Source organism: Vombatus ursinus, unplaced genomic scaffold, assembly GCF_900497805.2.
Source record: "Vombatus ursinus unplaced genomic scaffold, bare-nosed wombat genome assembly UNPS02014807.1, whole genome shotgun sequence".
NCBI lineage: Eukaryota > Metazoa > Chordata > Mammalia > Diprotodontia > Vombatidae > Vombatus > Vombatus ursinus.
Window position 1 is genome coordinate 33341800 of NW_020954585.1, and position 6103 is coordinate 33347902.

The 6103-nt window shown below is 35.3% G+C and overlaps 1 pseudogene; it reads right to left on the bottom strand.

Moving 5' to 3' along the window:
* Positions 1 to 212: 212 nt before the first annotated feature.
* Positions 213 to 575, bottom strand: LOC114052431 (annotated as a pseudogene).
* Positions 576 to 6103: the final 5528 nt, after the last annotated feature.

Below are 6103 nucleotides of genomic sequence, written 5' to 3' on the forward strand. Positions count from 1 at the left end.
AAAATAGCACATTTCTGTATTTGCTGGATATAAAAGATGGCATTATGTATACAAGGCTGAAACTGCATCACAAAGGTCCTTGGACAAAAAATAACTGTGTTCCAAAGAACGGCTATTTTTTTCACTTTTAATAAACATTTTATTTACTGACCAACAAAACAGTTCTAAAACCGTAGCTTCTAGAAGAACGACTTGTTTTTGCCTGTCTTGTATCATTCCTCAAATTTGACCTTGGCCTCCCTCCTTGCCTTACGTTTTAGTGCAGGGTCACGGAATACATCCTTGTTGACAACTGTTTTGTCCAATGGGATATCCACAGAGTATCTGGTGGGCATGAGGTGGTTGTAGTTATAAACTTTCACAAAGGACTTGATTTTTGATCTCTTGGCAATCTTCTTTTTGCCCATTGCTGCATTCACTTTGCGAGGGTAGCGGTCAATACCTGCCACCAAGGCATGGCTATAGAGCCTGTTGGAGGTCCCATCATCAATGTTCTTGACGATGACAGCTTTGGGCCCAGAGTACTGCCTGGCCAGGACCAGCACCACCTTCCTGGGTTTCATGAACTTGACCATTTTGACAGGAAGCAGGTCGCCTAGAGCTAAAAAAAAAAAAAAAGCAATACCAGCTATTTTAGACAGCAGAGTTATCATTGGGTCTCTCTGAGCTTAGTTTAGTTGTGGAAAAAAAAAACAAATCTCTGAAATATTTTCATATTTTAGAATAATTACAGAATCTCAAGGTTGGAAGGTACCTTAGAGGTCTCCACAGTCTAAAACAACCCTGACAAATGGCTGGGTAGCCTCTGTTTGAATACTTCGATAGATGGGAAGCTCCCTTTGTCTCAAAGAACTACTACCTCTAATGAAGTAATAGAAATGCATATATGAGAAAGCAAAGTGGATGGACATTATTGAATGTGTGCTAAGACTGTATATGGAATACGATAAAGTGAGTGTGAAGGTAAATGGGCAGCTAAATGGAAACCCTCAAAGCCACTTTTGTGCTCAGAATAAGTGAGTGAGGGAGCTTTGAATTATGTATTTTAGGGTGAGGCAAAAGCAGGTGTCTCTTGTACAGAGAAATTGTGTGGCCCTGGGTCCTACTGCTTATGCCCAAGACCATTGTAAAAGCTATGATGACAAGGCCCTGGAAGTTATGAGATATCATTTGGCTGGCACCCATTCATGGCCCTTGGGAAAGGAGCACTCAAGGAAAAGAGATTCCAAAATTTGGGTGTATGTATAATGAATGGCAAATGGTGGGAAAATAATGAGTAGGGGTGGGTCCAAGACAATCATTCCACTTTTAGATTGCTTCAGTTGTTCTTTCTGTTGAGTAATAATACTGTCTCCCTGAAATTTCTATCCACTAGCCTTAGGGTAAAGAAGAGAAAGTAAACTGAATGTTTTTTTTTTTCAAATGCCAACCCTATTTGTAGAAATCATGTCTCAATCCTTTCTATCTTTCTCTCAAGGAAAAAAAATTGTACACACCACACATTTTTAAGTTTAATCTGCATTATTAACACTTTCTCCATCACTTTCTTAAGTCTAGACAATCAACAAAATAATCAATCAAACCCTGATTTATAGTAGTTGCTGATTTCCAAATTGTAAATGTTTACACTGAAAATTTAACTCTCAAGAACCAGTATGATCTGGATCTAGTACACTCTTATGTCTTCTGTCCCTACTAAATGTTCCAACATACAGTGGAAAGAGCAAATGGATTAGGAATCAGAGAACCTAAATTCAAATAATGGCATTGTTATATCCAGACAACTCAAGTGTCTGATATATTTTTATATAGTCTTAAAGCCATTCTTAAATAGTTAAGAAATTAAGTGTATTATAAGGAATAGTTGAAATATTTTCTTTTTCAAAGTTACCAAGTACTAACAAATTGAATGAGTTCCCTTCTAAAACTTTCTAGCTTCTTGGTAAAGAAAGTAAATTATCTGCAGAGACTGCGGGGTACTATCTCAGGATGAAGCTTAAAGAAAGTGGATAAGTTTGGAATAGCCCCTTTGAAAAATGAAATATATATTCAACAAAAGATGAAAAAAAATTGCCAACAAACAACCTGTCTACATTCAGATAGGCTCTTTACCATAAGATTAGCCATTAAGTGATAGAAGTTTTAGTATACAGCTGCTCATGAAGAATGGTTGCAATCTATATCAATGAGGGAAGAAGGGAGTACACATGCTAGTGAATTCTTCGATCCTTGCTTTAAAAAAAGAATATCATTTTTTTTTCAGTGTGAGTATTTCCTCTACACATTTAAATTGCAGCTCCTCTACAAGTTAGGTGATGGTCTTAGGGATTTTGCTGTGGCCAAAAAAAGAAAGGAGCTAGGCCAGTCTTAGAATAAGAGACATCTCTGAGCTTATACTCAAAACTTTCCTAATGCTGAAGGATCTTCTAGAACATGTTCTCTGCCAATGTAATATAGCGGAAAGAATGTCATATTTGGAATCTTAGGAACAGAGTTTGAATCCTAGATTACTTACCATGTAAGTAATGTTACTTACCATGTAACCATGGTAACAATGATAATAATAATTTTAAAATAACCACATTTACATAGCACTTTAAGGTTTGCAAAGCACTTTGCAAGTATTTCATTTGACTATTGCAACAACCCTGAGATAAAGATGTTATTATTATCCTCATTTTAAGGCTGAGGAAATTGAGGCACAGAGATGTTAAAAAACCTGCCAAGAGTCACACAGCTAGTAAATGTCTGTGGCTAGATTTGAATTCAAGACATCCTGGCTCCAGGTCTTGGGTTCTATCTGTTGGACCACATAGTTGCCTCTAAACAGACACTTAACCTTGCTTGGCTTCAGTTTCCTTATCTGTAAAAAGATGGGGTTGGGCTAGATGATTTCGAAGGTACCTTCCACTTCTAAATCAATGATCATAAGCATATCCTTAGGGAAGCCAGTATCATGTTCAGACTATCAGCATAATAGGACTTATGTGGAGTCTCCACTATGCCTAATTTCATAAGCAATCTTTAAAATAAACATTTGATCATAAAGAGGCCATATTATTAAAATGATCAATACACACGTGCTCCATACATACATAGCATTGACAAATTCTTCTTTCTTTCTTCTGAGTTCATTTTCCAGAAAATGTGAAGAAAAAAGGTTACCTTCAAAGATACGCATTCTCACCAGACTGGCCAAGGGGTAAGAGAGAAGAATTATTAGATTTAGAATCAGAAGAATTGGGCTGTCCAGCTGCCTGTGTGTCCTTGGGCAAGTCATTTACCTCTCTCGGCCTTATTTCCTTCATCTATAAAATGATTTTCAAAGTCTCTACCAGCTCTAAATCCTAAGTCTGACTGGGCTTTTTAAAAATATTTTATTTTATTTTTAATTTATAAAATAAAACAAGCATTTCCATAACATAGTAGAATAAAAAGATATTGCATATGAAACTATAAATCTATTATGTACAACTTGCTCTTCTTTATAAATATATAATAAAGCTATCATGTAACTTTCTTTTTTTCCCCTTTTTTTCTTCCCTCTCCTTTCCCCACCCTAGAGATGGCTACCATTAGATACAAATGTGTGTGTGTGTGTGTGTGTGTGTGTGTGTGTGGGTGTGGGTGTGTGATTCTATACATCTACTTATCAGTTTTTTCTCTGGATGCACATAGCCTCTTCTTTCATATGTCCTTTGTAGTTAATTTGGGTATTTATAATAGTCAAAATGACTTAGTTGCTCAAAGTTGTTCTTCAAACAATATTGTTGTTCCTGTAATCAACAATCTCTTGGTTCTGCTCCTTTTGCTCTTCATTATTTTGTGCAAGTCTATCCAGGCTTTTAATAAAGGTGAAGTTAGAGATATGTTTAGCAGAAGTTCATAGCTTCATTCAGAAGATCTGCTTTTCACTGCTGATCCAAGCTCCTTTGCTGGATTCTGGTCCAGACTCTTTTCTCCTTGCCCCCATACACAACTTCAGACTTCCCTGGATATCCTCTGACTCGTCTGGGAGGCTTCCATGAGCTATTGTCCCCTATATTTCTCCTCTGACTTGATCATTTCCCTAGTGCTCATAAGCTTGTCACTTTGTGTGGTCGTGTTCTAATAAAATGTTCTTCTGGTAGTTTCTTCTTGGGTGCCTCAAATATGTCTTGGTCTGGTATCCTTTTTCTTATACTTGTTAGAGTAGTTGTGGGAGAGCTGAGCTTTTCTACTTCCATTTTGCCATCTTGAGAAGAATGAGGGTCAAGATTTTAAGTTCAATTCTAATGCACTCAAGTCTTATGGCATTATTATATCTCTTACAGTTACTGCCCAAAACATGCTTTCTTAGTACTTCATATGGCATCAATGCTATTTATCTAAGATTCATACTGACATTAATGTAGATCAGAAAAATACTTTGAATTCCCTAGATCAAAGATACAATGACTAAACATTCTGGGCCAGCTTCTCATTGTACCAGAATAACCTATTTGATTCTCAGAGCCAAATAGGTTTTTGCAGAACACATGCAAGAAATGCTTTAGAACATGCTGTCCCTAATGTTTGAAATGTTACAAATGAGAGGCCATTGGATCTTTTTTAGACGCTGAATGTCTTATAATATTCAACTGATTCAAAGCAGCCTCTGAAAAATCCTAATTGGACAGACTTTCGTTTCATTGATGATCAGAAAACCACTCAGGTCCAACAGAAGTGCTCACAAATCCCAATCAGCTGTTACAAATATGGATCTCCCAGAACTATAAGAAACTTATGAATGGCAGTAATTAAAAAAATAACCAATCAATTTCCATAATTTGCACCAATATTTACTTATATATTGAAGGCTTGGTTCTAAACAAAAATTCTTAAATTGAGCCTCACTTCCCATATTTTATCTTAAAGGAGTTCTTAAAGTATTACCTATTAACTTTTAACTTTAAAACCAATGTATAGTTACTTCCAAGGAAGCAGCTAAATTTCTTACCAGCAATCTTTGCCTGAATTCTGGGGTAAATTTAAACCTATCTGGCCTTAACTTTATCCTTTAATGAATTCCAATCATAATAAGATCATGAGTTTTAGGGAAACAGGAAGTAATCTTAGAGATCATTTAGTCCAATCTCCATTTTTTATAGATGAGGAACCTGAGACCCAGAGACATGAAATGACCTGACCAAGGTTGCATAAATGGTAAGTACCAGAGCTGGGACTCATACCTAGGTTTGCAGATGGCAAATCCACAGAGATATTAAAAAATAAGACAACAATCTTTTATTGACCAATATGGTTGCAAAGAAATAGCCACAGAATTATAGGGACAAGAATTAAAATCACTGTATAAGTGCTCTTTTTGCACTCTATCACACTGCCACCCTACTTTATCCCAATCTTGCAATGATCTGAATTCTCATCTCCATAATTCTGCTGCCATTTCTGTGCAACCAGATTAGTCAATAAAGGATTGTGGGTTTGTTGGTTTGTTTTTTTTTAATCAACTTTATGTTCAATTGATCAGCAATCAACTCAGCTTATACAGTTGATAATTTAATCAAGCTGGTTTGATTTGGTCATTAAGATAGGAAAAATAAAATTGATTATGCCATAGTTTAGTTATTTTTATTTATTATGTGCAGATGATTCATAAAATAATAGTTTTAATCTATGAATCTGAGAAATGGATAAACTTTTATAAATAAAAACTAAATACTTCTCTCCCCATAAGACTATATTTAAGACTCAGAAAATCTCTATAAAATGTAGATTTTTTTATACCTAAACCTGAAGATAAAATCATATTTGGAGGCTGTTTCTAGAAATTATCTCGTAGCTTAGTTTTTAAATAAGGAACACAATGATTATCTCTAATGAGGGATAGAATTGTTGGATATTGAAGGTAGTCCCTGAACATTACTGAATTTGCTCATCTGTCATTAGGTTAGATTGGTTGGCTGTGATTTCACCTATATCCCACACTGTTAAAGAAATAATATTTATTTAACCCTTGAATCTATAAGACATATACATATATATAAATACATATATACATATGTGTATATAATATACATATATATTCAGTTACACTTTTCTGTTTCTTCACCTATTTATCCAT